The sequence below is a fragment of the Aquila chrysaetos genome, chromosome 23 (genome assembly GCF_900496995.4).
Source record: "Aquila chrysaetos chrysaetos chromosome 23, bAquChr1.4, whole genome shotgun sequence".
NCBI lineage: Eukaryota > Metazoa > Chordata > Aves > Accipitriformes > Accipitridae > Aquila > Aquila chrysaetos.
In genome coordinates this window covers 3,548,347-3,568,831 of record NC_044026.1, presented here as the reverse complement: position 1 = coordinate 3,568,831, position 20,485 = coordinate 3,548,347, and the positions used below count along the sequence as shown (strand labels likewise).

Sequence of the window (20,485 nt, the reverse complement as noted above, 5' to 3'; positions counted from 1 at the left end):
GGCCAAATCCCAAAGAAGTTTTGAAAATCTCAATGCCAATGTTTATAAAATAAATGCATTAAACAAGTAGTACTTGAATCTAAAAACACTCTTTGAGTCTGTCCAAGTCCATTAAGTGGTTTTCAGAATCTTGGCAAAAAGTGCAGCATAAGCAAAGCTTAACTCTGAGGGTAGCCTTCCACTTGTGTGAGCCGATCGGCCGAAGCGCGTGGGATTTCGCATGGCATCCAAAGCCCTGCCCTCCGGATGGAGCCGATTCCAGCCTGGAGCCCATCCCCGATGGCAGGCGCTGATGTCCTCAGCTGCTCCCACGGCCCGGACAAGAGCCCTTACCCTTCCCACGGCAGCCAGAGCGTTAGAAAACCAGCCGGTCACTTCAAGGGTCTTAGAGCTGAGCGTGCCAGAGCTACGAACGGGGGCTATAATCCGCGTTGCGGCCCCTCTTTGGTGAGACTCGGTCCTGGCCACGTGCCGCCGTACCCCTCGCACGGACGCGTGCAAGAAAGGGCTTTTGCGAGCGCTCCGTTACGAAGCGTGGGTTTTGTGCTTTATTCCCTACAAGCGTCCAGCAAGGGTGCTTGCGTGCCTGCTGCGTCTGACAGCTCTCTTCAGAAAGGCTTTTTCCTGCCTCTGTAGTGTCATCTTCGTCCCAACCTCAGAGAAGCTACAGTCGTATAAGGAATAAATATTTGCAGCTCACAATGGTGACTTTTGCAGAATGAGTCACACACAATATGTTCTGTCAGGGAGAGTTTACACTATTTTTTTTCTTATTTTGTTGTTGTCCTTCATCACCAGTAGAAGTCATTTGGGCTGGTAATTTATGTTTTAATTTGTCTACAGAAAAACACAACGTAATCAAATTGATTCTCAAGGTGCCTTCTGTCCTGAAATAAATACCTTATTAATAATCTGTATGGTTTGAAGTCATAGTCTTGCTGGGAGGAGTTTTGGACCTGCAAGGAATTCAAAGTCCTAACTAAATTTCTTTTCTTTTACTGTCTTCAAGCTAGCTCCTTCATTCTTAATAACTGCTGTTATTATCTCTTGTTTGGAAGTTGTAAGTATTGTGCTGCTACGTGTAAAATTGAGAATAATGAAGAACAAAGTATGTCCTAATAGATTCAAGTGTCTGGGAATTAAATTTGAGGGCAATGGTGTGCCGAGTATTTGGAGGGACGCATCCTGCTCAGATGGGCAGGAACTGGAAATTCAGAAAGCTGAGCTGTTAGACCAACATTTCTGACTGCAGCCCCCACTGCAAAGAAGTATTGACCGAGATCAAGAAGCCTTACGAGTCAGTGGTAGAGGGAGGCAATTATGTCGAGCGCTACTGTGACTGTAATATCAGCAAATTACAATTGATGAAGTGCCAGCCCATTGTTATAATGTTTTATGGCAGCAGGGGCACTGAAAGCTGTGATTAAGTAATATTAGGAGTTTTAAAATTCTTTTTACAGAGCAGTGAAGCAGGGTAATGGGGATCTTCTCCTGTTCTTCACAGTCAAAAAGAGAAAAAGGTGGAAAGGAGGTCTAGGAGAAAGAGGGAGGAGGAGAATGGGCAGGAGCTGGTGGTTTCAGTGCCCTGCAGCACGGATCCACAAGACTGCCCGGAGACGCAGGGGAAAAGAATTCTTGCAAGTCAGTGTTTAAAAAGTGTTCAGCCAAAAGCGAAAAAATAAAATCCAAAGCCAAATGCATTTCTTAAAGAAAACAGTGATTCTTTATTCCAAAATCGGCTTTGCAGAGCAGAACACCACATTTAATGATTTTGTGCTGTACCACTGGATCTACCAATCACCCTGGAACAGCTTAACCCGTACAGGGGAACCTGAGCACGTTTGCCGGGATCCCAGCTGTGGTCATTATCAGTGTCCCAGAGACCCATCTACCCAGCTGAATTTGTCCTTAACTGTGTCACTCTGTACTTTGCTGAGGGTAACCTTTAGCTAGCCTGCAGATGAATGCAAACGGTTGAGAGATTAGTGCGTGTGTCCGTCCCGGTGTGTGTTCAGTTGATCTGAAGACTCGGGGGTTTCCAGGAGGAGATGCAGGGAACCACTCTGAAAAGAGCAAAGCCTTTCCCATAGCCCAGCCCGTAGACCTGCTTGCCTTTGGGATTCTTCGACATTTTCCTGGCAGCGTGGCCCCCAGTCTGGCATTCAGTCTGGATGGCAGATTTGGGGGTTATTTTCTCTATATACAGATTCCCAGCTTAGCTGTTTCCAAATATCCTGGTGTCCCCAGTGGCAGTTATCACAGTTATATCCTTGAAAACTCATATATGCGTGTGGGGGGTATTTCTAGCTCTAATAGGTGTTTTAACCATTTTCAACACCAGTCAATAATTGTTGCCCTGTCCACTTCTTGTCTATGTTTTCTCTCTCCTCAATCTGTTTGGTTCCTCCCTTCAGCTGCAGGACAGATGGGTCCCTATGGGACTCTCATAATGAATTCAACCTTGATGTCTGACCCATCATTTATATATGTGTGGTCTCTGTGGCAGCATACTCTGCACCTTTCAGAGCATCCTTTATTAAATCCTTCAAAAAAAAAGGAACATTAGACAGTCATTAGATAGTAACGTTTGTTTGGTGGCCTTTGCAGAAAGAACATACGATCTGTATTTTTAAGGACTGTCAAAATGGTTCATTTTAGCCTTGCTAGTATCATTTAATGCTAATAAAAATGGAGGCTTTTGAAAGGTGGGTAGAAGGAAACTAATGTAGATGACTTTAGAAAAGCTGACTTACTAAATCTCAGAGGAGCAAATTCATCCCAGTGGTAAGTAGGTGTAACACTAATGAGTTAAGAATTATACCCATTAACATCAGAATTGATTTTTTTCTGTTCTCTCTCCTTCTGTGTGTCAGATAAAAATGGAATAAGAACCTTGTAAAGCTGACAATAATGTAAGCTCTAAGAGGTGTTCAGCTAATTTCTGTTGAAAAGCTTTATTGATACGCATTTTCAAATTTTGTAATTACATTGTTTTAAGACTCATTCCTGCACCTTCATAGTTTCTAAAAAGTTGGTCCTACTTGTTTTCTTCTTGCATAGCATATAGTAGAATATTCCAAGATAGTTTTCGGTTTCAGATTTCTACGTGAATGGAGTATAAATACAATTCCCATGTTCCGCATTCAAACTAAAACATGCTGAAGTTGTCTTGTAGGCTGCAAGAGGGACCTCAGTAAGAACCTATACACCTACTACTACTTTCACATCATTCCATGAATAAAACTTACTGATTTAAAGTACTGTTACACACATACAAAGTAAAATAATTTAAAGAACTTCAAATAACTATGATGTCAGTCAGGAGAACTAAGAGTATTGGCAGTCAGGAGGGAGAAGATGATTAAACATACAATACGTGATAATAAATATATTTTATATGTATGTACATTATTTTTAATCTCTGGCCCATCTTTTCTGCATAACCACTCAATTTCTTATTTTCCCTTTTGCTTATATAAATAAAAAGCCTTTTGCTCTTTGTTTTAATTTCCTATGTAAAATGTAAATTAGCATGACTTTGGGCAAATTTTTTTTTTTTTTTTTTTTTTTACTTTTAAGTCATTTCTTTCATGTTTTCTGTTAATTTCTAGCATCCATCACGAGGTGATCATTCATGCAGATTCTCTAAGATTTTCCTCCATCTTCAGAATACAAAGCTGAGCTGCATTGTCACCTTTTGATTGAAATGCCAGGTTTCCCCTACGTTAGATTAGCTGAGCTCCTCAGCTCCGTAGACATTTTCTAATCACTCGCTCCCCGCAGGCTATGTCTGGACAAGTCAATGCAGGATTGTTTTCTGGCTTCTGCGTCAGAGAACACGTTCCTCCAAAGTTCGTCTCGGGTGGGTGCCGCAGAGGGGAAGCCTGCACACAGAGATAGGTGGGAGCGCTGTCACATTTGAGTCATCCTCCGGCCCAGACAGTCACGAGACCTGTGGTGAGCTGCTGTGAAAGCCAGCACATAAATTTAGACATAGCTGTAGGTTGTGAAAATTTGCCTTTTGGGAATTGACGGTTTTAGTTACAGGTCTTCTCTTGCTTGTCCTCCTGCCTACTTTCACATGAGTGAACTCATAATTAAGTTATTCGGATTTATATGTTATGACCAATCTTTCTGTTAATCAAAATCCAATCCAAATTGTTGTCACCTCTTACTGTTTCAGGGACTGTTGAACCAGAAATCGGCCAGCTGTCACATTCAGGAATATCTTCTGCACCTGCCCCCCATGATGAGTAACATCTGAATTTCCTAGATTTTATTTTGTAAAAATAACTCTCTAGGGTTATTTATAGAAGGTTTCCAGCCCAGCCAACTTAAGCACACAACCTTGGCAAATAAGCCCATTTCATGAGTCTTTCAAAAGCATATATATATCATTTTCATATCCATATGGGGCATTTTTGAAGCGCTGCATCCTAGGTGACAAAAATTGAAGTGCAAGTTAGGTACCTAAGTAAGATGGGCTGACTTTTGCTCTTGATCTGGTAACAAGACTTTGACCTCTAGCCGTAGTCCACTCAAGGATTTCCAGCACTTCCCCTGCAAAATCCTGTTTGTCATCCTTCCCAGTGCAAACCGACTGGGCACTGGTCTGCTGCGGTTTGCATGTGCTGCCGCTTCCCCGTGCCATCAGCACCACCGTCAGCCCTTCCCTTTACCTCCAACTCTCCTGAACTGTGCTTGTGCTTGAACACATGTTTTCTGGTCCTGGGTGCAATTCTGTCTCACTTCTGTTATTTCTACGCTGAGTTTGGGTTTCTGCCTTAAAGATTATGTTCTCCTGTTAGGGTACCAGCGTTGCTTTTGTTACAAAACAAGCACTAGTGATAACCCCCCAGCTTCCGTGGGCAAAGAGAAGAAGATGTCTTCACAAACGGTTGCATCTTGCTTGATAGTTCCCTTCATTTTAGTGTTTTCTTTCTCTTTACTGTCCTTTCATCCTTTTTTCTTTTAAACTTCTAAATTTTTGGTTGGATGGTAAGTGAAGAGACATCTGCCAACGTGCAGTCCTACTGGTGAGTCACACCAAGAAGCAGCAGCAGCAACAGAACAGCGGTTCTGCCCCCAGTAACGCTTTTGAACTCGGAAATACTCTTCCAAATCCTTTGCGAGACCTTGGAGGTCTCTAGGTACAGTTCATCTGACCAACGTCAGATAGATCTCTACATCTGAGCTAATTGTCTGGATTCCCTCTTACCGTTGAGAGAGACAACCAGGTGCTCGTAGGCAGAGAAATAGGCTTCGCTGCTTAATGGAGACATCTAAAACATGTCAGATGAGACTATTTGTAGAAGAGCCTGTTTCTCTTCATCATTTAGGAGGGGAAGGCAGGGCTGCCAGCTCCAGCCTAAGGGAGGGAGAACTACTCCTCGTCTTCTGTGGTTGCTCAGGCTGTGAGTCTGGGCTCTGCATGGTGTGAAGGAGAAAGGCCCACAACACTAATTGCACATAAAAACTGCCATTTCACCAGCAAAGAGTATCTATGTTCAAGTCAATTCTTTGATGCTATAGGCAATATTTATCAGTTTCCAAAATGATTGTTCTGATTTTGCTAAGGAACCTTAAAACTTCCGTGTCTTTCAGAAGCAACAAGGTGCCCTGAAAGAGTAAGCTTTTGGCAATGCTTAGGCACACGTAGAGCAAATCTTGGGGTGTCTTAGGTGCACTCTTTACAACCCATTACTTCCTTATTCTGCTCCTGGGATAGCTGAGGCCTGCCATGGGTGTTGAGGAAGTGTTAACACACAAAAAAAAGTAGAGACTCATGTGATCCTGCAGTGTTTCAAGTGGAAAAATACCTCAGGCAAAGCATCAGTCCCTTTGGCCTTGTATCTACTCAGAAGGACCAACTAAATAGATGGCACATTACTTAGGGTTAGCTTTTGCCTGTGCAACAAACATTTTAGACTTCCCAGCGGTGCTCAGCAGCCTCATAGCACACAACCGTTGGAATGAAATGTTTCAGCAACGACGCAGGATTCCGAGAGCTAGAAATTAGCATTGCCCACTGAGCGTACCCGCTATCCCGGAGCCCTGGGGCGGCTCTAGAGCACATCATCAGTAATCTGCTCTCTCTAGAGGAGGCACGAGAACTGGGCTTTTGTCTTTTCCAGCCATTGATCACCTCTGACAGCTTCTAAAGATTGCTTCAGCACTGCTGAATTCCTGGGATCTTTTTCCTTTTGAAAAGAAAGTATCTTTCAGTCTCACTTACCTAGAGCTAATGCATGAATGTATATTAAGAAGCTATATGTCAACAGATACACGATTTGTCTAGCAGTTAATTAAAAATAAAATCCTAGAGGATTTCATTATTTCTCACACAGGCATTCTTCATTTTGTTTCCTAGTGTCCTTGTTAGTGCCTGTTGCACATCTTAATTAGCTTTCTTCTTGGGGAGCTTTCCTGGTGCCCTAAAACTCTCAGAGTGGAGATCTTCAATCCAAACGTACCCACAGAGGGAGGGTGCGAGGGTTTTGGGAGATGCCCCTGGCAAACTGGCTGTCTTCTCTGCCCCTTTGCTGGTGCCCACAGCCTCTGAGCAAAGGGCAAAATGTTTCCATGTGTCTCCGGCACTGGTGCTGGGAGTGCCAAAGAGAAGAAAAGTGGGTCCAATATTAAAATCCCAGCCTGTGAAAGGACCTGGAGCAGGTGGAAGCACACGTTATCCATTGGTGTGCCTGTGGTGGGTAAGATGACCTCCATCAGAGGGACAGGATGGACAGTTGATGTGACACCATAAATGATTTGCTGGGGGGTGCCTGTTAGAGCCCCCCTCTGATCTCTGTTTTCAGAAGATAGCATGTTACATAAATATCATTCTACCATGGTGAAGAGTCACAAAATGTGGTTGAGCTTAACCCTTTAAGCTTTCAGAGAGGAGTAGGTTCAAGAATAATAGTTTCCTGATAGGGTGAAGCTATGAATTGTTTTTACCTCTTTCCTGACTTCTTATTGTGGCAGATCCTGGAATGGTCAAACTGTCTTTATTCTAGGCACAAAGAGACCTGGGAGTGCATGTGTGTGCTGAATGCATGCTTCAAACAACAAAAATAACATATGAAGTTGATTTTTAGCCTAGAAATGTCATTAGCTATGCCAAAACCAGATGTTTGAGTTAAGTCTCAAATCCTCTAACATTTTGTTAGGTGTTAGAGCTGAACGTTGAGAAAAACAAGTTCAAAAGACCAGAAGAGGAATCAGTACAAGCAAATTAGAAACAAAAATCAGAAACAGGGAGAGGTGATTGGAATTAATTTGGGGATCGCCATCTTTTCCAGATTTTCTCTAGAATACACAAGATTCTTGAAGGCTCACCCCTTTATGTTTAGTCTATCCTGTAGAAGAAATTACATAGGAGTTCTTGTTCCTTTACAAAGTAGACCAGCCATTGTTTATTTTATGTTCCACTGCGCCATTTTTGAGTTTGATACTGGTGTTATTTTAATCTGACAAAAGCAAGAGCTGCTGCCAAAAGAATTGTCCTGCTTTTGCCTCATCTGTGACAACACTTTCCTTCTGCCTTCCTTGTTCCAGAACTAGCAGACATGTGGCTGTGTGCTGAGATGGATCAGGGAACAAATCCTGTTGACAGCTACTCGTTTAAGTTGTGGTCATTTTTTTACTTTCCGGTCATATCCGTTCCGTCATCCCATTTACTGCATAGCTGCACGAACATCCATGCTGATACAGGGCAGAAAGTGGGAAGATGGGAAAGGAGGACATGTGGCATCTCACATTCACTGCAGGAAAACGTGACCCGGGCAGCAACCCTCACCCACAGATACTCTGCAGGCGATGCTGGTCTTGAACTGCGCACTAAGCCATCACACCAAAATGGTGAGGAATGTGGGGCTTGGTGCAAGCAACCTCCTCTACCTCCTGGTTGTCCCCCAGTTTATCTATTTTATTAAGTTATAATTTTATGACAGAGCAACACTAGGTACTCCATAAACAAGATTAATAATATTAGCCTTGGTTTAACTAAGGCTGGAGGGAGTATCCTGCTCTAAATCTGACTTCAAAGTCTTCCGATCTGTTTAGATACAATTGAATCAAGTGGACAGGAAATTTCATGAGAAAGGTTTCCATAATAGAATTTTTCCATAACAAAATTTTTCTGGATACCTTGGACAAAGCAGGAGAGGTGCCAGAGCATTCAGGCAGTGATGGACTCATGCTGGAGATATTCTCCTCTTACCCTGTGGCTAAGGGGAGAGCACTGAGGGAAGAGGCAGCTCTGCCTTGTGTTACTGTTTCTCGAGAAGAAAGCAACCCTGCAGAAGGAGGGAGAGCGCTCCCTGCCTGCCTTGCTGTTGGTGGGGAAAGTAAAGCTCAGTGGCATGTCTCTTGATGGTCATCTCCTTGATCCCTCTTCCCTGATCTGCTTCTGCCTCAGCAACAGAGTAAGGAATTTACAGGCATGTCTTCCTCTAGTGTCCTTTTTCTTTTCCTAGCCGAGGAGGAAGGACTGTGTGTCTTCTCTTTGAGGGCAGAAATAATGACCTCAGCATCTTCTCTCCTTGCGCCAGTCCAGTGCTTAGAGAGGCTTGCCCATTCCCAGCCAAAGCCTCTTACTTCCATAGGTGCATTGCTCAGGAGAGAGAAGTATGGTTGTATCGATTTGGTGGGTGCCTGTTTTTCCTTTCCTTCAATATATATGAATTATTGGGGTTGAAAGAGGGCTATAGACATGATTGATACCCCATTCCTGGCAGTCCCCCAGGCCATGACAAGGTCTGGGAGCTCTTGGTACGGGCACTGAGCTTCTCCGCCCCACAGCAGCTGGGGGGCTGTCATGGTTTAATCCTGGCTGGTTACTGCTTGGGGCCATGCTCTGTCTCAAGCACAGGGTTTTGTCATATGGAAGTCCCTGAGGGCACAAAAACGCTCCTGAGGGCTGAGTTTAAGGTCATAGCAAAGGCAGCTCCACACCACTCCAGCGACACATAAGTCTGCTTTTACATAGAGCAACTCTCACTCAACACATAGGTGAGGTTTCAGTGCAGTACACAGTCAGAGTTAAGTGTGTCGCTGGTTAAAGGAGGGATCAATGTACTTTCATGGCAAGTAATAAAGACATTGCCAATGGGAATCAGATCCTCATGCCTGGCTCCATGCATCCATGTGGCTGGCAGTCCTACCTAGTCTTTGGCGAAACTGATTGGTGAGCGTTCACAAAGATCAACCTCTCATCGTCTCATATCCTGATTATGGCTACACCCTTTTTGCATCCTTAGAAATGGAGACCTGCCTCATTCATGACCATCCAGAGTGCTCATCTGCTGCCACTTTTTTCTTTCTCTCTGAAGCCCTCGTCTGTCCTGTAGAGCCCTTACAACTTGCCCTTACTTGCAAACCTTTGGTTACTCATTACTGTTTCTACCAATTGTCTTTTATTTACTACTGAAAGATCAACCTCTGTCTTTGATCAGCCAGCGATGCCAATCACTTTGTCAGTTTTTTCAATTTCTCATTTTCTTCCATAGTGCTCTGTTCTTCACTTTTGTGATGAGTGCTTCAAAAACATCCAGACATCTGCATCAGCATTGCTCCTCCAGACTCCTCTCTCAAATTGTTCTTGGCTGTGATGCCTACAGGAGATTTATGGTGTGCAAAATCCTCTGTCCATCTTGCTGCTAAGACTTTCTCATTGTATATTTTGTCTATTATCTATATTTTGTCTTTGTCCTCATCTTAAATTGTACTTTCTTTAGGCCAAGAACTGTCTTGTTGCTCTATGTTTACATAATGCTTCTCACAATGGAGTTCTGATCCATGGTGGGAGTTCTGATCCATGGTGGGAGTTCTTCAGCATTTAATGGCAAAAATAATAGAAGTCTTATTAACAAATGTCTCTGTGCGACAGTATCACATGGTGTGGTCACAGTTTGCAAAAAATCGGTTTCCTCGGGACAACTTGTCTCTCTGCCTACAGAATGTAGGTGCAATCCAGGGCAGTCCATTTTCAAAAAGGAGTGTGTTAGGAAAATATCTGAGCTTGAGTAATTCCACAAACAGAAAAAAAAACCCCAGTGTTCTGCACTTTCAGAAAGATTTCCTACTGTGCAGATTTTTTGCTAGCCCATTAATTCTGCCATCTCAGAACTCAAACAGCATGGCCTAGAGCAGTGGTTTTCCAAATTCCTTCCAGTTGTAGCATACTAACATAAACAACATTTGCATATGGATGTCATAAAAGTGACTAATGCCGGCAATCATCGTACTTTATTGCAGTAATGTGACACATGTGCCTGAGCATCCTAAAAGATCTGCTCAAAGCTCGTTGGCGCTGAAGAAGTGGCACACCTCTTATCTAGCAGTGACACCCGTGGCAGAGCAGGCTTTGACAGAAACCAGAGCATGAATCCAGCTTTAGATGAGCGTACAAGAGGGAAGAGGACTAGCTGCTTCACTGCTTGACTCAACAGCGCTGGGTACGTGTCCTTTACCCTAAACCAGAAATCAATCTCAGGAGGTTGAACAAATAGCATTTTCTAGTTTGATAGCCAGAAAGTTCAATGAACTCCTTGACTGCAGCTGTTGGCAAGTCAGTGGAGAGACATCTGACTCTGACCTCGGCCTTGTACCCAATCATATTTTAACATCTCGGATTCTCCAAAGAAGGCTGCAAACGGTTCCTCAAGGCGATGGGCAGTCAGTCGTGCTGTGAGCACGAGGCTGAATGCTGCCATTTTCAGTCAAGAATTTGCGGAGTTGAGGGAATTTGTCACAGTTCAGCCTTGTCAGATTTTTCTTGGGTTGTGAACGCAATTACATCATCATAAAGCACAGAAAACACATTTTCATATCTTACTGACTGGCTTTCAGAGCCTTCAGTTACTGGTCAGGCTTCCTACACAATTGAGATATGCATGATTATGCCATGTGCAACAGCAACTGCTTCCTAATGCTGTCCCAATCTGCTGCCCACCTTTTAACAAATGTGACAGAAGTATTAAGGTCTCCAAGGTAGAGACAATCTTGTGTAAAAGTAGTTTAAAAATAACTGGTCACTGCACAGAGTGAAGAAGGATGCAAAGTAGTGCTCCCACCGAGGGAAGAGAGCTGTGCCGTTGTACCAGGCATCAGCACGTCTATGTGGGAAAGAGATGCTTTATATGTGCAAGCAGAGTTTACACCGTAATAGCCACAGGATAAGGCAACTATGAGATGCAAACTCAGGCTGGCAAGTTATGTATCGCTCAGAACAACTCCTTTTTTTTCCACTGTGTGCATAGGTAAGAAGGCCGGGCTCCCTGTCACACAACGATCTGTGTATCCTGGTGTGCCGCTGCCCATCTCAAACACGCATAGTTCATCTCCCATTTCAGAGAAACATCTCAGAACTGTCCCTCTAGGGAGTCACCAGGCACTTGGGTGAAACAGCAGCACATCACGTCCTGACTCCTGTTTTCACCCCGACTGGCAAATAGTGAACCCAAAGCCTTGGACACAACTCTCTGATGATGCGGCAGCTTTCGTGACTGGTGGCTGACATCCTTTGGTGTTGGCTGCTCCCAGTGAAACACGCAGTGCGACCCCGGAGCTGGTGCTGCAACTCTCCACCACAACCAGCAACCCTGCTTTGTAGCCAGCTGTAGCAGGAGCTCCATGCATGCAGTATCTCACTATACAGCCCCATGGGACGTCATTCTATTGCAAATGTCCTGTACCACATCCAGCAATCCTTCTCTGTCTTGTATTTGGGAAGCAGGAGCCAGAAGACTATGTAGTAAAAAATGCCTGTTTCCTAAATATAGTACACACAGGGCAAAGGCTGTTTATCACAACCCTTTAGTACTAATGTTTGCTTGAAGTTTGTATACCTTGGTTCCTTTTACAAGCAATTGAACCAAAACATTTTCTTGGCATTTGCTTTCATTCTTCATTTCCCTGCTTTATCAGAGATAGAGAAAGCAGTACATTTATTTGTGTGCGATTCCCCACAGGTAATCTTCAGTTGCAGCACATAAAACTTAATTTTCCCCAATTGCACAAGATTTCTTGTTCTACACAAAGTTGTAAATCACTGCAACAAAGACTTCTTGCTTCCTCAGAGTAGACAAAGCCTTGCAGTACTTGAAAAATTACTTTGGCATTCCCATGTGCTCCTTGTGCTGCAATTCCAAGAGCTTCCAAGAGTTTCACAAATTTATCCAACTTCATGCTTTCTGCAGATAACATTGATGATGTGATGTGCATGTAGGCCTTTTTCTCATTGTCCACCAGAATGCTTTTGTTACCAAATTCAGAAAGGACTTCAGCAAATATATATATTTTGTTTCTTTCATCCCTATCCTTTTCACGTTAAGTTGGAAGCAAGTGTTTTCCTTAAAAAAAGACATGGTATTGTTGCTTCCTTCACACAACCCTGAACATTACAAAAACAGTATTTTCAAGAACAATATTTCCAGGAACAAATCTCAGAGAATGAGCAAAAGGGCGTGATGTCGTGTCTGGTAGCATGTGTGCACAGTGCAGCTATCAAGAAGACAAGGGTCCACGCAACAATGTGAGCAGGATATTGCCTGGTTCACAATCCCATTTATAATTACTTGGGGTCACACACCGTAATTTGGAAGCCATTTGCTTTAAGACTCCCAGGCTTGATATGTGCATTGACTCTGAAGAGATCCTTTGCCTTCGTTGGTGGTATTTGACTTGTCAATTTTCAGTTAATTCAAAATTTTATGGGTATTGTTGATCACCCAAGTAAGCAATAGCACCAGGAGCCTTGTGGAACATTAAGGAAGGAGGTAGAACGTTGCCAGAAAACTCTGAAAACACGAGGCTTGGCCCTTTTTAAGGCACGTAGGTTCTGCAGATATTGCATCTTCTGTCATTGTGCAGGAGGCACCTGGACTCAGAGGGAGAGTCACAAAGGTTTTCCATGTAACGAGAACAAGAGTGAAGGAGACTCTGCATAGTCAGAAAGCTGGTGACTTTCTACTAGGAAAGCGGCAGTGTTCTTTCAGGTGTCCTGTTGCTGTTCCTTCACGCAGGGACTTTGGGCCAGGAGCCCAGGTACCCAGGTGAACTCCCAAACCACTGTAGCCTTGGTCATTTCTGTGTCTTAGCTGAGAAACATCATCTGAGAAACGGTTTCCTGATGGACACCTTGTCAAAACCAGCATGTTCCTGGGAAGTACTTGAGTTCCGATGAGTTCTGGTTTTTGATGAAAAAGTAGCTTGTCAGTCAACTCCTCACAAGCTCCAAGAGGGACTCTTCTGGTACTGAAATTGGTGCCAGATGGGTACCAGTCCTTCCACCGTCAAAGTCAGCTGGAGTTTTGCCACTGACTTCAAAGGAATTAGGAACAAGCCCATGAATTCATGACTGCACTTTTTATTTAGCTTTCTGAATAATTTATAAGCAAAAATAGGCTGGATTCTCCCACTCTTTCTGATGTTGAGTAAAGCTGTATTTGGTTACATTTCTTGCTTTCAAAGGAGCTTTGGTGCAGTCATGAGCATCTCATTATGAAAAAGGGTGTCCATAGAGGACAGATAGGAAGAAAAGAGAAGGAAATCCTTAGGCACATTGAAGACACACAGCAGATCTGAGATTCAGAGATGACAGATCAGAGTAAGATAGTCCTCATACTTGGAGCTGAAGGCTAGATAGCTAGAATTGTTTCAGGGAGTGGAGAAGGATGCAGAAAGCGTAGTTCTTTTTGGTGACCTCATCTATTTTTAATGCCGTTGCATTTAGTTTTGTTTTCTTTCTTCTCAGTGATTCGGACATCAGTTTCCATAAGGTTACTTGCTGTGCTTTGCTCCTAAGCAGACTTTGCAGCAGACTGCAGATTTTTCTGGGATTCACCAAGCCATGTGTTTGTTCTCCATCACTGCAAACCATTTTCCATCTTAAAATTGTTTGGAAAAAAGGGAAAGAAAAAAAAATTCCCAGTTCACCACCCAAGGCTTAGTGTTTACTTCTGCTGCACGCATCATTTATTTTCATTCTGCAAGATCATGATGACACGCTCGTCCAAGCACATGTTGTTCTAATATGCTACATTCCTTCGGCCTCTCAGTGCGTTAGAAGTGACATTGCTGCTAAATGAGAAAGATCTTGTAAGACAGGGAAATAGATTGCTAAGTACTGCTGCTTTTCAGGGAACCATGTTGTAGACAAAAATGATTGGCTTGCTTTTTCCAGACTATACATAACTGTGTACATGTATGACCCTTATTAGTAAGGCTATCTATCTGCTGTATGGTTTTAGGGACTTCCTTCCTTGAGAACATGCTAACATATTTAGCAGGCTTTTGGAAAAGAGAATGAGACATATGCCTCAGCCTGTGACTGAAGGAACAGGACACTTGAAGTTTGAGATGTGTCCTAGCAAAGTATTTCTGCAGCTACTGCTCCATGTGATTGTGTTCAAGCAAGTGCGTGTACTGCGCTTCATGTATTTTTCTGGGTGCATGGAATAACTCTGCTCTCAATCACAGTGTGGGGTTTCAGAAATCTATCTTCCATGATGGATAAACCACTTGCAGAAAATCTGTTCCACATTTGCTTGTCCCTCCCTGGCAATAAATTAGAAAAGGCAAGAGTGGATTCTTAGAGATTAACACAAAAACATTAAATAATGCTTTGTTTTAGCTATAACATTTTCTCTTAAACCGTGCCTTACTAATGGTTCTTCATTAGAAGATGGTGCCTAAACGAATGATTGAGATAGGATTTTGTACCTTCTGTCCAATGAATTTAAACTGTCCATGGAGAACTTGGGAGGCTTTCTCTAAACATTTTTAAATACAAAGCATATAAAAGATTAAATTATAGATGCATTCAGTATGACTTGGTTGAAGAGCCTTTGGCACAACTTTGTCTGCTGAGAGGCCATTAGCAAGCCCTTGGAACTACTGTGCGTCCACTATACTAACTTACCCAATGAACGTGTAAAGTATTAAGTAAAGTATTAGGTACTTTCTCCTAACACACATTTGAGTCAAAGGGTGTTTTGCTACTTGGTTACAGTAGAAGAAAGGTTGTATCCTGCATTTGCCAGTAGGGATAACAGTAAGGAAAAGCTGCTTTAGCTTTCTGAAACGCTGCTTTTTGGGGATGAAAATGCTTTCACAGATGCAGTCCTCTCAGGGACCTAGCAGAGACAGGAGACTCTGTAGTTATGCCCTTACTTACTTAATAACCTCACTGTGCTTCAGAACATAAATTATAATACTGGCGAAACTAATTTAATGAGGGCATAAGAACTTAATATTTCCTGAAAGTAACTACTCTGAAGTGAAAACGCCGTAATAAATTCAGGCTGTTTATTTTAATCACAAAATCGGCTATGGAACTCCAAGTTGCCAAAGTTTCTGCAAGGCATAAAATAGGGATGTGCATGATCTTCTCAATATTTATGAACTGTAAAGTATAAAAATCAGCAGTCCCTAGGCAAATTTTTTTTCAGTCTTTCAGGGGGACATTGTGAAGAAGTTTTATTAATAATTTTAATTTTCCTTTCTGCTCTGCTGAGTGGTTCCTTTCCAAAACCTTGAGCCTGATATTTTTCCTACCAATTTGTTCTTTTTCATTAGGTATGCATTGATTTGTGGGGTTTTGTAACTTTTCACTTTTAAAAGGGGCCTGGAGTAACATATTTCTGATATTATACCTGTATTTGAACAGCACCATCCATTAGCTAGTACTTTCCATAAAGACAGAAAAAAAGCTTACCTAGCAAATGAAGCATTGTTTTCCTGAAAGTCTTAATATACTGTACTTGCTGGTTTAGATTGGCTGCAGTTTAACAAAATACTTAAGCACGTGTGTAACACTGAGAATTTAAGCAATCCTTCCTTGTTCAGAAGAGAATGACATTTCAGTCCCATTAGTGACACTTTGGTCTGCATAGTATCAAGTACGCGCTGAAATACGTTGCTAAAGCAGAAAGAGAGCAAGGTCCTCTCTTTGGTAGGTCCGATATCAGTCAGAAATGAATCTCTTACCCAGACCTAAACGACTAGAAAGCTAGGAGTATTCAATAGCAGAAATAAGAGTTACGGTCCTCTATCTTACAGAAGACAGCACCGTCAGTGAACTGCAACAACCCAGGAGCTGCTGTGGTGACCAGTGTGTATCAAGGTGTCCCTTGGAGGTCTAAACTGGGCTAGAACAATTTTGCCACTACCATGGATTAGTAAACACACTGACGTATTTGTCAAGGGAGATGCAGTAAAGGTTAATTATTTAAATCTGACCTAGATTTCCCGTGCGTCTATCTTGTTCCATAATAATAACAGTAAGTTCCACAGTAATAATTTGTTATTCGGACTAAAACTAGAATTAATTATGACCCACACTGGACAAGAAGTAGCTTGTTCCTCACTCTCCATCCCAGCTGGGGTACGTAAGTAGGTGCATAACGCTGCCCATTGAAACTATAGATCATTAAATCACATTAGGATGTAAAGGGCATATTTAGTCCCATGGGGGGATAGTCAGTGCAGATGACAGTTTCTCTCCTGTATCCCCTCATTCTTAACAGAGAAATATGTTGAAACTGTTTACAGGTAGTCTCTTTTAAAGCCACATGTATCAGGAACTGGGGTGCCTATATATGTGTGAGTATGTGCAAGCACGTGCCACAGAGACAGAGGGAGAGAAAAAGTCACCATAATGCATTCTGCAGAAAAATTAGGTTTATCTAGAGACTACTAAAAAAATAATTTTGGCAGCAGAGAAGTCCTGAGTGAGGTAGCTTAATGTTTGTACCTTTGTCGCCCATATGGTAAAGTCTCAAGTAGAATATCTAAAATAGTCATATCTAAAAGCCAGAAGAAGAAAAAAACCTCTCCCTTAGTTCATATTGCATGGGCTGTCTGGCTGGAGGCCAAAGTCATGACAGCTTGCATTGTGGCGGGGAGAGCAGTGCGGCTCCCTGATCAAGGTCAGCAAATTTTTAATGAACGGAGCTTGATTACTGCTCCCTTTGTGGGGAAAGGTTGTTTGGAGGTGAACAAGGCTCCGTGCACAGAGGTATTCCACATGCACCCTCCTTCGTTCTCAAAACCAGAGGAGCTGGAGCTGTCTCCAGTACAGTTCCTCGCAGCTGGGGAATGCCTTCCTGAGAATTCGGCACAGTAGCTCTGTGCACGGAGGCTGGTGCATCCTTATCTCGGCACGCAGCACCCGCAGTCAGTAGTCACCGCACCAGTTCATCCCGTCCCTTGCACGGTAGGGTCCCTCAGCTATTATAAGGCTTGCCCTCGCAAGGTTTTGCATTCCCAGACCCAGGGCTGCTGGGAATGTTTGACTGGTTTGGCATTCAAATCCAAGCCTTATCCCTCTAAGGCATATATCGAGTTTTCTAGGACATCCCCTTGTTACGGAATGGATTTGGGGTAAAATCGGTCCCGCTGCAGTCTCAAGGGCATTTTACGATTTGGGATTAGCAGGACCAGAATTTCAAACATGGGTTCTTTCTAGAGGAGGGATCAAAAATGGGCGAGAAAGTTGAGTTCTGGTATTAGGGCTTGTCATAAGAGCTACAGCCTTCCAGAAATGTCAAATTCCTGAGGGTGACTGTGGGTCAGAACTTTCCACTAAGCTTCTCCTCTGGAAGCAGATCTGCCTGAAGATCAAATGACAGACACCAGAAAGCAATGCTTGTTTACATACTCAGAGTTTAAAATAAGAAATTTGCAATCATGTTTATGTTTAAAAAGGGTTTCTAAAAGTTCTTTGTGAAGAGGCAGCTCCATTTGCTTTTCCAAAGTAGTAAGCAGAACCTTTTCTCTGTTATTCATAGCCTGTTTGGGAAGTACTTGCCAGCATCTGTGGGCAAAGCTGTTTAAAAACAGTTCTCTACAAAAATAAAGTTGTACAGCTATAAAGCATTTTTTATCTTGGCAGACCAAAATAATTTTTTCCCAGTATTTCAGGAAGACTCTGACATTCCCAAAAGTTCATTAGCTTGACTGTTTTGGGGAGGGGTTTTCTTTTTGCCTTTAATCTTCTACTGATATCGAGAGTGACTTTGTTTATAACAATACAGGGCTATTTTTTATTACTCCATGTTTAGATGCTAGCTCTCTTATTGACCTTTTTAACTAGGTTTTGCTTTGAACAAAAAAGTAATGGATTTTGTTGTTTTAAAAAGAACAGGTCTGGTGTTAAATTGGATTCCAGCCAGTGGGGTTGATAATCTAATTCTTACAAGAGAATCAGAGTTTTGATATTAAGAGCTGGAGCACTTCATTGTCCATATGGAGCATTGTTGTAAAATCAGAAAGTTCTAAATTCTTTTTTTTCTTTTAACTCTATATTTTCCTATGTCAAAGAGTTAAAATATATCCTTTTCCAGCTTGCTGTTGGTTAGCAAAGTATTTCCTCACCCTCTGCTGTAGAAAAGAATCATGCATATTTGATGTCTTTCTCCTTTTCTCCTTAATATTTCAAATAATTCAGCTAGACTATCTCCGTCAATTGGGTAAGTGGAGCTGTAACACCTACTTAAGGGAGGGGAGCCATCTGGTTTCCTTGCAACTTGGAGCCTGCTGGCAAATATTAGGTTGTACCAATTTAGAGCATGATGAAGTGGGAAATAATGGACATTCTTGAAGAATCTGAAATGGGATCAGCTGTTATTGGCAAAAATTGGCAGGTGCAGTGCACTATGCTGGCTGTAAGCGTGGTCTCAAGTTGGAGAGTGCAGCTGGGAAAATGGCCTGCTAATTGAATGGTTGCAGGACTCCCAGCAGCTCCGACAGTAGTGGAGCATCATTAATTGGAGGCTCTTGGTTGACTTGGTGGAAGCTGTCACAGAATGAAGGATCCTGCAAGTTGATGTTTACTTTCTAGGTGTTAGCGTGTTTATTGCCTGTTACTTGGGATGAGTCTTCGTGGAGTCAGAGGTGCTTTTAAACTTAGGAGGACTGGCATAAGGCTAGCAATATCTACTTGTTATTTATATTTACAGCATGGTGACAGTGGTTGGGAGTCATAAAAGCCACTCAATTACACATTTGTTTAACTGCACGCTTCTATTGTTATCTTCCCATCCCTCTCTTTTTCCCTTTATATTTTCACTTGTATTAGGTTTCTAAATTGGCTTGGCTTAGAGCAGCAACTATTCTTTCTTTTTATTTAGAGCCTGAGAAGACCTTGTCCTCGACTGAGTTTCTTGGATGCTGCCATAATTCGTACAGTGGTTATAGAAACAAAAATAGCCTGGTTTTGGTCCAGAATAGTATTACACGCACCTCTGGTTTATGTGGGTCTCAGAATAGCAGCGTATGCAACAGCACATGTGCGTTAGCTGTGGCTCCCTTTTTCATATGTTGTTTTTATTCATTAAATGCAAACATATTGCGGTGCATCCTAGTTTAATATAAAGGTCTGTTGGCAAAATGTGGCATTTTCCCTCAGCTGTTAGCACCCCTTGAGGGAAGATCTATTGGCAATGAGTGCTGTGCAGAAAGCACTGCTGACTTCAGAGCGCAATTTGTGTATCATCGGTGACTGTAGCACCCCGACGCGCCTAAAAACTCTCAAGCTATGTAAGGCGTAGCTTTCCTCTGTGCGTTATGGTGGCCAGGAGGTAAGAGGCTTCAGTGACAGGGTTGTCCCACCCAGCGTGCCTTTGGCATTTATAAGCACGAGGTGATCCATGAGTGTGGATTGAATGAGGGACAGCGGGCTGAAAGCTGGCCTGAACGTCCTGGTGCTCTGCTGTGTCTGTAGGCTGTAGGCCAGGTTTTAAACCCTTTGGGAGGGCTGATGAGACCAATTTTTCAAGTTGGACCCCGAGCAAGTCTTCCAGTGGCCATCATGATCTTCCCCAGTTGAGGTGATACAGCTGGAAAAAATGCCTTCAGTTCGCGTCTGCGTTTGGATAACCTGTGTCAGGTGGGAGGCCGGGAGGTGAAACTGGGAGGATTTGGAAGCTGTACCCCTGGGTCAAGACCCAGTGTGGCAAACATCAAGCATCGGACTATGATGGACCCGGGAATGGCTAGACATTGATGAAGAGGCTCCTGCCTCCTTTCCCTGGCTCTGCCTCTGCAGCCTGGGACAAGCTATTTCGGGGAACGCCATTTTCCTAAATGCCGTAGCTTGATGTGCACCCATTTGTGGTGCCTGGTTCTAGCCTAACGCTCCTGGATGCTTATTCTGCCTCTCTTTTGATTTTCCTGGCATTAAGAAGTGGATGGAAATAGCTCACCCAGCTTCAGAAACTTAAATAAACCGGGCATCACGCTGGAGCCGGACAGTACCACTTGGCTTGGGGCAGGTTTTGGGAAGCAAAACGCGCCCGTGTGCCTCCTGGGGACCTGCCTGGCCGACTGAGAGGTGGCGGACAGGTGATGGAACCCGGCTAGTTTTTGGGACCCGTCCCGAGCACCCTTTTTGCCGGGGCAGGTCCGCCCTGCAGCAAGCTCTGGCTGTGGTGGGCCACCATGAAAAAGGAGATCGTGGTGCTGCAGGGAGGACGGCCCAGGC

The 20,485-nt window shown here is 43.2% G+C and overlaps 1 protein-coding gene across 1 annotated transcript in view; it reads left to right on the top strand.

Moving 5' to 3' along the window:
- The window catches only part of SH3RF3 (SH3 domain containing ring finger 3), a 250,616-nt gene that overhangs the window by 165,401 nt on the left and 64,730 nt on the right, over positions 1 to 20,485 (top strand). The window lies entirely within an intron of this gene.